Source organism: Cervus elaphus, chromosome 18, assembly GCF_910594005.1.
Source record: "Cervus elaphus chromosome 18, mCerEla1.1, whole genome shotgun sequence".
Classification (NCBI taxonomy): Eukaryota; Metazoa; Chordata; class Mammalia; order Artiodactyla; family Cervidae; genus Cervus; species Cervus elaphus.
Window position 1 is genome coordinate 119,701,983 of NC_057832.1, and position 12,065 is coordinate 119,714,047.

At 38.1% G+C, this 12,065-nt stretch overlaps 1 protein-coding gene and 1 non-coding gene across 14 annotated transcripts in view; one reads left to right on the forward strand and one right to left on the reverse strand.

The window, feature by feature from the left end:
- Positions 1-12,065, reverse strand: part of KMT2C (lysine methyltransferase 2C) — a 257,991-nt gene that overhangs the window by 126,313 nt on the left and 119,613 nt on the right. The gene's annotated exons all lie outside the window — the stretch shown is intronic.
- Positions 2,796-2,868, forward strand: TRNAC-GCA. The gene has a single exon. It is a non-coding gene; the product is annotated as a tRNA-Cys (tRNA).

The following is a 12,065-nucleotide window of genomic DNA, read 5'->3' on the forward strand; positions in this document are numbered from 1 at the left end:
TTAAAAGAGGATTCCTCCTAAACCTCTGGATAAACACCCAGCCTGATAGAGTTCTTAATTTGAGCCCTGTGGGATCCTGCACAAAAAGCACCGTTGAGCCAGCCCAAGCTTCTCATCTTCAAGTGGGTGCTGTTTTAAACCATTAAACTTAAATGATAATTTTTATAGAGCAACAGATAACAGTATTTCAAGGCCCTCCACGATTTAGTCTCTGCCAAGCAAATATTTTTAAGAAATTTTTGTACGTGATACTTAATATTACACAATGTCTTCCTTACTCAAAGCTGTGAAGTAAACAGGGTTGTTGTTGTTCAATTGCTAAGTCATGTCTGACTCTTTGTGACCCCATCAACTGCAGCACACCAGGCTTCCCTGTCCTCCGCTATCTCCAGGAGTCTGCTCAGATTCATGACCATTGAGTTGCTGCTGCTATCCAGTCATCTCATCCTCTGTTGCCCCATTCTCCTCCTGTCCTCAATCTTTCCCAGCATCAGGGCCTTTTCCAATGGGTTGGCTTTTCACATCAGGTGCTAAAGTATTGGAGCTTCAGCTTCAGCATCAGTTCTTCCAATGAATAATCAGGGTTGATTTCCTTTAGCATTGACTGGTTTAATCTCCTTGCAGTCCAAGGGACTCTCAAGAGTCCTTTCCAGCACCACAATTTGAAAAGCATCAATTCTTTGACGCTCAACCTTCTTTATGGTCCAACTCTCACATCCATACATGACTCCTGGAAAAAACATAGCTTTGACTACATGGAGAGCAAGGAGATCAAACAAGTCAACGCTAAAGGAAATCAACCCCAAATACTCATTGGAAGGACTGATGCTGAAGCTGAAGCTCCAATACTTTGGCCTCCTGATGCAAACAGCTGACTCACAGGAAAAGACCCTGATGCTGGGAAAGATAAGAGGGCAGGAGGAGAAGTGGGCAACAAAGGATGAGATGGTTTGATAGCATTATTGACTCAATGGACATGAGTTTGAGCAAACTCCAGGAGATAAATGAACAACAGGGAAGCCTTGAGGGCTGCAGTTTATGGGGTTGCAAAGAGTCAGACACGACTTATTGACTGAACAACCTTTGTCAGCAAACTGATGTCTCTGCTTTTTTAATACACTGTCTAGGTTTGTCATAGCTTTCCTCCCAAGGAGCAAGCGTCTTTTAATTTCATAGCTACAGTCACCATCCACAGTAAATAGGGTAAATGTTTTAAACTCCATCTTCAACGTACAGAAGCAAAACCTCAGAGGCTATCCTAAGGCAAGCATTCCTGAGCCCACAAATGTGCCCTCTCCCCACTGGGTCAAGGCTACAGTGAAATTTCTGGTCAACAAAAGTACACACAAATCAGAAGCCTTAAACCAAGAGCCCTCTATCATCTTTAATCTACAGCTCCCTAACAGCTTTAACCAAAAATAAAAACACGAATAAATCTGGCTTCATAGAACTTTTAAACTTTTATATGGTAAACACATACACATCTTAGAGAAAATCAAATGACCAAAAAAACCTCTGAATTTTAATTACAAATTTCTAGTATCCTGAATATATAAAACTTAAAGATTATAAAAATGAAAGATTATGAAAATGAACTTAAAACAATGACGCTTTATACACACCAATAATTTAGGGAAGACAAAAAATTGGCCAATAAAATACATAACATGCAGGATGAAGTGAGCAACTACACCAAGCATTTAACAAATATTACCTTATTTAACAACCACCATTTTAGGTAGGTACCGTGACTTTATTTTTATAAATGAAGAACAGAGGTCAAACCTTGCCCAAGCTCACAATGCCATGAAGAGGAACTGAACTTGAGGAATTCACAAATAGTTAGATATGGGTAAGTAACGCAAATTCCACTAACCTAACCCCAGAACATAATAAATACTTTGTCTTGTTTACATGATTACTCTCACTCATAAGAAAAGAAGGTAATCAATTTCAATTAGAATGCCATTAAACGTTAATCTTGGTGCCTAACAAAAAGAGTACACTGGAATGTTCACAAAACACAAGTCCTAACAGTCCCAGGCTGGAAAGCTCCCCCAAATGCCCAATAAGACAAATGTAGATAAACTATGGTTTTTTCACAACAGAATACTATACAACAATGACAATAAATGAATAATATTACAAGCAATAATTTGAATGAATCTCACAAGTATAATGGCATGTAAAAAAAAAAGACGCCTGGCATGCTGCAGCCCATGGGGTCGCAAAGAGTCGGACATGACTGAGCAACTGAACAGCAACAATGCTAAGTCGCTTCAGTCGTGTCCGACTCTGTGCGACCCGTGGACTGAGCCCTCCAGGCTGCTCTGTGCATGGGATTCTACAGGCAAGAATACTGCAGTGGGGTGCCATGCCCTCCTCCAGGGCATCTTCCCCACCCAGGGATGGAATCCTCATCTCTTATGTCTCCAGCAGTGGTAGGAGGGTTCTCTACCACTAGCACCACCTGGAAGCACCATTATATCAAGCACTAACACAGGCAAGACTCATCTATGCTGTAGGTACTGATAACAGAGCTCGCCTTGGAGGAGTTGCAAGCAGTGATCCAAAGGAGCCATGAAAACGAATTTCAGTGTTTTCCACCCGTCTCACAGACAGACAGAGTAGTGACAGAGTAGACTTCCGTTACTCTCCACTGACACGTAAGAGCTATTGGAAGAAATTATTTTCACAGAAGTAAGAGCAGTAAAAACATTAATACCGTCAACTAAGATGCTTATAGCAACTGACTATGTATTAAATAGTATTTACCTAATCATAGCAAACGGGCTTCCCTGGTGGCTCAGAGGTTAAAGTGTCTGCCTGCAATGCAGGAGACCCAGGTTCGATCCCTGGGTCAGGAAGATCCCCTGGAGAAAGAAATGGCAACACACTCCAGTATTCTTGCCTGGAGAATTCCATGGACGGAGGAGCGTGGTGGGCTACAGGCCACGGACTCGCAGAGAGTCGGACACTACTGAGCGACTTCACTTTTTTTTTCATTTATTTTTATTAGTTGGAGGCTAATTACTTTACAATATTGTAGTGGTTTTTGCCATACATTGACATGAATCAGCCATGGATTTACATGTGTTCCCCATCCCGATCCCCCCTCCCACCTCCTTCCCCATCCCATCCCTCTGGGTTTTCCCAGTGCACCAGCCCTGAGCACTTGTCTCGCCACTTCACTTTCAATCATAGCAAATAATTCAAAATATCTTCTATACTCAGGGTAGGCTCAAAAGATGGAAGGCAAAAAGCAATGAAAATATTAAATCTCATTTCAGATCTACTAGTTTTGAATGTGTAATACTAGAATAGTTATTTCAGAGTTCTTTTAAATTGATGCACAAATAAACAACTTACCTTTTTCTTGTAACTTTTTTAGTTAGAGGAGCTATTAATCAAAGTTAAAAGTTACAATTATAGATTGGACAGAGGAATAAAAAAATTTTTAATGTTACAACAAGCTACTGGACTGAATTTAAACATATTAATATGAATTCACGTTTTTAAAAATATGTACCTTTTTGTATGTGTGTGTGGCTTATTTCTAACCAAGAGTCAAGACAATTCAAGAGAATCACAGTCTTAGAATTATGCTGGAACTACTAAATATTCACGTTGGAAACAAAGAACCTTAAACCTTAGCTTATGTTCTCACTATCATGCATGCAATTTAACTATAAAATGGATAAATAATCTTAAAGTTACTTTAGAATTGGAGAAGAAAACGGCAACTCACTCCTGCAAAATCCCATGGACAGAGGAGCCTGGCAGGGTACAGTCCATGGGGTTGCAAGAGTCAAGACACAACTCGGCGACTAAACCACCACCACCTTGGAATATGCAGGAAAACTTGGAATATTTCTAATATAAGGCATAATGAGCATAATCATAAGACAAAACAACAAATGACAAACCATCAAAATTAGACCCTCTGCTCTTTCAAAAAATACTTAATGTCTTCTATGGCAACAATATAAAGAACTATTATAACTCAAAAAGTAAGAAGACAAATCAACTGGAAAATAGGGGAGTTTGGGGCAAAAGATCTGAACAGACACCTCACTAAAGATGTGTTCAATTTCATTACTCATCCAGAAATGCAAAACCCTCAAGCCTGCAATGAAGTATCACTAAACACCAACCAAAATGGCTGAAACTTAGAAATACCAACAATGTCCAGTGGTGGTAATAATGCAGAACATCGTGTTACGTACATGTTCACAGTCACTTCATAAACATAAGAGCACCAAACAGGAAGAAATCGCTCAGCTGGTGAATGGATGAATCCCCAAACAACTATGCTAAGTACAAAGGACAGAAAAGATTTCTGGATGATTCCATTTACAAATCAGTCTGGAGAAGGCAGAAAAAGTTAAAAAAAAAAAAAAAGACAACTTCAGGAAGAGAAACAGATCTAATCATGAATGCCCAGGAGCTGGAGAAGTGGGAGGGGACTGACGTGAAAGGGTCATGAGTGAACTTTGTAGGGTAAAGGAAAGAGTCTGTATCTTGACTATGATGGTAGTTACATACACTGTACTTATTTCTTGAAATATGTTCAATGGTGCGCTTGTAAGGAGTAAATTATATTGTATGTAAAATATACTTTAATCAAAGAATGACTCACTTAGGGGGAGAAAAACAGTAATTTATTCATTGAGTAAGGGCAAACAGGCCAGTATCAGAATAACTTTCTTAGAAGTAAAATTTGTAAAATCTCAGTAACATACAAAACCTATATAGTTGAAGTCATTTGTGAACAACCAAGCCTGCAATGGTAGGACATCAGACTCCTGACAGGAAAGAACATCACAGGCTAAGGTCCATATTTAAAAGCATTTCCACTAAGGCAGTCTCCCAGTGTGCACAGAAGGGGCAGAGCAGTATTAGATCTCAAACTGACAGCATCAGTCTTACTGGTGTGAGAAGACAGGGAAAGATCCACAATGACAGAAAGGATGGAACTTGAGAGGAAGCCTAGAAGGGTGGAAGCCACAGTGAAGCAAGCCCCCCCCCCACTCTCAAAACCACTGAGATTACGTTCACAGAGGGACTCTGAGCAGCTCGAGGAAAATCACAGCTGAGCTGTGAGCTGAAGGAACTGCGGGGAGATTTCCAGTGCCGCTGACTGCTGAGATGATGTAGTTTGGACTGTAAGGCCAGCAATAATCAAAGTCTCCCAAAAAAGAAAAAAACAAAAATGATACTTACTGACAAAAAGAGATAAATGGGACCCACAAAGAAAAAAAGTATGTATCCAGTAGAAAATGACAAGATAAACAGAAGAGTTTAGAGCAGCTATTGGAAATATATTCAACAACATACAGGCAAAAGCCAGTCATAACCAGCAGTAGAACAACAGAAGATATGAAAGTTACACAGTGAAACCCAACAGAGATTCCTTCACATAGGAATTTAAATAAAAATTTCAGTGGATGTGCTTAAGAAAAAGAATGGAAATGACAGAAGAAATAGTCACTGACCTTGAAAACAAAGTATTCACCCCTTTTGAGGAAGAAACCGAAAATTATTGAAAAATTACCAGGGCCTCAGCAACCTACATCAATACCCAACACTATCAAATGTACTGATACACATATAATCAGAGTTGAAGAGGACAGAGAAAATGGGACCAAAAACAGAATACAAAGTAAGAGGCCAAACTTTTCACATAATGGGGGGAAAAACAAAAACAAAAAAAAAACTTACAATTTTCAGAAGCTCAACAAACCCCAAGCAGGAAGAATATAGAGAAAATCACCCCCAGGCACAGCATGCTGACTGCTGAAAACCAGAAAGCCCTGAAAGGACTCCGAGGTGCTTTGAGGCTGGATTTTCTTTGTATTCTTCAACCAAGCCAGCGTATTTTAACACGCTGAACGCAGAGCACATAGGAGAATTCAGCTCTCTTCTGTTATTGTACATATTGGTGTTTCAAAACGAGAGCATAAAGGTATCCTGAGAGCAAAAACTTTGAGAACACTGTGTCATAATGGTATATAAAGAGAAATGAAACTGTTGGGTCATAAAATAGGGGTCTCTTCAACTTTGCCAGATACTTAACAATGTTTTCCCAAACGACTGCTCCGACTTTCACTCTCACTAGCAGAGTTTGAGAGTACAGGCCAAACCAGACTAACACTTGCTACATTCAGACTTAATTTCTGCTGCTCTAAATAGGTATGGAATACGATCTCAGTGCAACTTCAATTTGCATTTCATGATTGCTAAGGGGATCATGTATCTTTTCAAAAAACTTATTGGACATTTGGATTGTTGCTGTTTAGTCACTAAGTCGTGTCCAACTCTCTTCGACCTCATAGACTATATAGCCCATCAAGCTTCTGTGTCCGTGGGATTTCCCAGGCACGAATACTGGAGTGAGTTGCCATTTCCTTCTCCAGGGATCGAACCTGCACCTCTTGCACTGGCAGGAACATTCTTTACAACTGAGCCACATGCCCCCTCCTTCTGGAACCTCCCTCCCACTCCCAACCCCATCCCACGCCTCCCATGCCACCCAGTTTTTTTCTTATTCTGAGGAATCAGCAAACCTTTGTCAAAAGGGCCAAACAGTAAACATTTTATGCTTTGTATGACAAAGGCAAAATTAAGAGTATTAGACAAGTATTTCTCTATCAAGAGAGAAAACAAATTTCTACAAATTCTAAGTAACTACTAATTATTCAAAATGTGATTATAATTGAATATAATTGAGGGGGCAATGTAAGCCTAATAACGAAAAGAATGGATCTGAAGAAAGGATAACACTTCATTTAATATGAGTCCAAAGCTATAACTAAATGGATTGTAAATATTCATCTGTTCATTCTGATACACAATGAAATTTATATATCCATCCTTGAAAAAATCTTTCACACAGAAGTACGGCCACATACCAATACATAAGCATATAATTTCATTTGGGCATATTCATCTCTGCAAGGTACTTAAAAATTTTTATTAGTCTTGATCTTTGCTTTTAGCATGTAATTATATTTCAATTAAAGCACAGGTTGAAGCCTCTCAATTACATAATTAAATAGATTCTGAAATATGGACATTTCCTTTGTATTTGCCTCAAGGCCCAAAAACTGTATCGGAACTGTAGTTTGAGCTTGGAAAATATTTCTGTATCAAACTTTTGTGTGTGAATGGAGATTCTGGTTTTCACTTTAAATTTTGATGGCATGAAAAGTGTATAAAGCAGCTTGACATTACCTGTGATTCAAACACTGGTTGCTGTACAAATGAATTTATCACGGTATAGGTTTCACATGAAAGCAGTGCTCTGTCTTGTGATTTTAAACTGAGTTCACTAGGAAATATTACCAATCCTGCAACAGAAGTTATCTTCCACATCCATTAAGTATTTGATTTACAGTATGAGGGCAATCTTCTTCAGAAAAATTTAATCACAATCCCCAAATTTTAAAAACTGCAATAAAACATTACCACTGCTCAGTCATCAAACTGCTGCATAGTAGGGCAATTCAGTCCATTCAGCTTTGATTTCCAACAAAAACTCCTAGCATTGAGATGGTGACATCTTCAAGAGCAAATGAAACTCACCAATGACACTGTAAGTTTAGTAACCTGGACAGATTTAAATATTTCCTGTAAAGTGCCTCCTGATGAATGAATACAGTGAATAAGCATAGATTTTTAAACACCTTTTTGTTTCAACGAGTTCTGCAAATTTGTCAAACTAAGGCTTTTTTATGCTCCATGCTTATTTTTACCAATATTTATTGCATACATCTTAGCAGATTCCACTTCAGGTTATACTGAAACCATTTTTTCAACTGCTTTGAAAATATTTTCATGCAGACTATTCATAAAGACTAATTCTTCAGTCACTTCAAATGAGCATTGACTGCTAAAATAAACAACTGAGCAGTGCTGAACATCTCTTGACTCATCAAGAGCCTATAAAAACCACTAAAAATCATTTGCCTTGTTTTTTAAATGATTACTGATATTACCCAAGGTGTCCTCAACTTTTAAAACAACTATTCTTACTGAAAGGCTAACGGTCAAAGGTTTATTTTCTGTGAACGCATTTCTTTAACTGCTGTAGTCAAACATGATTTAATTAACTTCCACTGATAAATGGCTTTCCTTACTTGGCTAACAAATGAGCCACTCAGAAATTTACCTCGAGTTACAACTCATTTTCATCCTTCACTTTTGAAAAGGATCTGTTGCATGCATGCAACCCCACAGACTATAACCCATCAGGTTCCTCTGTCCATGGGATTTTTCAGGCAAGAACACTGGAGGGGGTTGCCATTTCCTCCTCCAGGGGATCCAAAACAGTCCATTTTAACGTACTCTTTTTTCTGCTCACTACTTTCCTATGAGTTGGGATTAGCATGGCATGTGCTCAGTCAGGTTAATACTGACATACACTGTATTTTTTTTAGCACAGCTATAGTGTCTCAGCATAATAAATATAATGCTTTGCCATCTAATTTGGTATCAACTGAATCCACTCCACTAATACCTCAAAAGCGCTATAGCTGAAGTCCACTCTTCTCATTTTCTCTTCTTTAACATGAAAGGCATGCAGTAATGCGAGAGAGAAGATCCCAAGAGAGCACATGTGGCGATCCAAAGTTGGTGAGTTACCACTGGGTCACTGTGGTCTGCAGCCTGCCCACAACAACGCAGGGCCTAAGTGTCGCTGCAGCAAAGGCCGAGTGTCGCTGCAGAGCAACACGCGTCACAGATAATACGCACGTTATCAAGTCTGTGTTCCAATAAACCCTATTCATGGAGACTGTAATTTGAATTTCATATGATTCTCATGTGTGATGAAATACACTTTTTAAATTTTTTTAACATTTTAAAATAAAATCTATCTGGGCTTCTGGACCATATACACAGATGGTGGGCTGGGTCTGAACACAAGGACACATACATAATATGCTGACCTCGAATGTAGACTTCAAGGGTCCCAAATGAAAGTCTATTACGTTAATTGCCCCTAAACCTTAACTTTTTGTCTTCCCAGCTCTACAGACTGCCAGAAACTCTCTTGACATGATCCTCCCCTCTGGGCTATCTCTCAATCCCTCCAGTCCTCACCTCACTTCTCTAATGCCTTTAAATGTTTCCTTGAAAACAGATTTTATGCAGCTTTTCTAGTTATTCACAGTGGTGGGACTGTTCTACTACAAGTTTCTCTGCTACAGGTAGAGATGAAAGTAATACATGCCTGATCAGCTACCAAGACTTACTACCAAGCTACGGTAACCGTACATTAACAGTGTGGAGGTAGTGTCACTGGGATAAAGAATATGAACTAAAATACAGAGCTTAGAAACAATCCATACATTTACTGAACATTTGCTAGCTGACAGAAGTAATCTTTCAAATGAGGGGGGAAAGGAAAGAGGTTTCAACAAACGAGGTAGTAACAACTGGCTCTTCTTACGTGAGAAAATGAATTTGGACACTTATATCACACAATATATAAAAAACACATTGCTAGGGCAAAACTATGGAAATGAACTTCTGAAATACATTTTTCAGGGATATATTAGAAATTATCCTAATTATATATTAATTATATTAATTCTATATTAATTCTAATTATAATATTAGGAACTGTTTTTTATTATAAAAAAACTTCATTATTCAAAACATTCTAAAAGGTACACAAGGAAAAGTCACTTTGTGTAGAGCCACGTGGGATAAATTCCCTAGAGGCAAAGAATTTTGCCCGTTTCCTGTGTAGCCTTCAAATAGCCTATGCACATCGTAATTCATGATATTCTCCACCCACCCCCAGGTTTTACAAAGGGACTCTTTATAACATCCAAGAATACTACCACTTACCTCAGTGCAAAGGTAAGGTCATTTCTTTATATCAAACTTAATTAAAACTAAAAAGAATGATTAAAAACTAAATATGATTTTTACTAAGAGAAACACTAAGGCTAAGGACATTTTCACTAAATGGGCCTTCCAAATTTAACTATGTGTAACCAAATAGGAACATCAAACTCTTAATAGCTCTGTAACAGAAATTTCTAGTTTCCTGTTAGCTTCCACCCAACTTAAATTCTAAATAAATGGTAAGAATCAAGTTGGCAGGGCAAATGTAAACAAACCCACAGATTTTTATACTTAGGTGTACCTAAAGCATACTGTCGTCAAACTTTCCACTGTCCTGCTATAAGCAGATTCTACACTTAGTATAGCATTCTGAGGAAAGAAACCCTAACTGATCCTGATGTTCTCCTCGCAGCCTTGCATTTTAGAATGAAGACAGCATGTAACTTCCTACTGCGCAAAGTGAAAAAACTAAGTGCAGACAGGTAGAACTGCTTGTTGAGGGTGTCACTTGACATTAGCTAACAATGTCAGACATGGAAGAAGTCAAGATTTCTAATCTTGGCTAGATTTCTAATCTAATAGGCTATTTGAATCCCCCATTCAATACAGCAAGTATGCTTTATTTAGAAGGACATGCTATACTTTTAGGAAACTTTATCATACCAAAAAAAAAAAAAAAAAAAAGCCATGTGAAATCAATGGCCACATCCCCTGACACCTACTCAGTCATTCTCAGTACCCTTCCCACAACTGGTACTCTATGTGACAGCCATCTCTTCACTGGACTTCTCTTCGGAACATGGCCAAAAGGGTCGATTGTCCTTCTGTCCTCTTGCTGAACATTCTCCATCGGCAGCTTGATTTGCTCTCACAGCTAGTTAGGAACACAGTCTAAGATTCCAACCCTGACACAGTTCCAAAGACGTTTCACAGGATTTAAGGCTCATTACAGTCAAACTCCTAATGTTCCCATATACTCACACTTGAAATTATGGAGATATTTTGCAACTCCTCCACTAATTCAAAACATAACTCATCCCATCTCTATGACATTCTATCTTGATATTTCACATATAATACCTAAATCCAGAAACCCACACTTACTTTAATCACAGCAGCAATTCTAAGTATTTCTGTGTTCAAATAAACATCTCCAAACTTAACTACAGACGGCTGAAAGGTTCAGACCTGTTAATGCGGCTCCTCTTCTTAAGAAACTTTATTAATTAAATTCCTCACTTGGAATGTGAAGTTAAGGACATTTTCCATTTCTCACTACTCCCCACCATACTAATTACCTAGTCATTCTCATGTGTGACATTCTTTCATAGTCCACATATCCCCAAACTTAAGATGATCCTTTGCCTATCACACTCGACTATACTACAAATCTACAATAATCAAAACGGTTCTGGCACAAAAACAGACTGATCAATGGAAGAAAATAGAGAGCCCACACAGTTATAGTCTATTAATCTAAGAAGAGGAAGCAAGAATACACAATGGAGAAAACAGTCTCTTCAATGAGTGGTGCTGGGAAAACTGGACTTGTAAAAGAAGGCTATTAGAACAATTTCCACATACCATATGCAAAAATAAACACAAAATGAATTAAGAGACTTAAATGCAAGATCTGAAGCAATAAAACTTCTAGAAGAGAAGACAAGCAAAACACTCTTTGACATAAATTACAGCAATATTTCTTCTGGATATGTCTCCTGAGGCAAAAGAAATAAAAGCAAAAACTAAATAAATGGGACCTAATTATAACTTTTACCGTCAACAAAATGAAAAGATAACCTACTGAATGGGAGAACATTTGCAAACAGTATGACAGATAAGGGGTCAAAATCCACAATTTATAAACAGCTCATATATAAATATAAAAAAAAAAGACTTCAATTTTAAAAATGGGCAGAAGACTAGAATAAATACTTTTCCAGAGAAGACATACAGATGGACAACAGGCACATAAAATGCTGAACATTGCTAATCATCAGAGAAATGCATATCAAAATCAAAAACTTGTAAAAATGGTTATCAATGAAAAATCTGCCAATAACAAATAGATGACCCTTTGTCGAGATTTCCTATGTCCATCTATTGAAGCTTAACCCATACTCTAAAACCATCTAAAGTATTTCCTACTTTTACAAACACCCATTCCACCTTCTTCCTTCCTAAGGCTCTCAATTTTGTTCACATTGCCT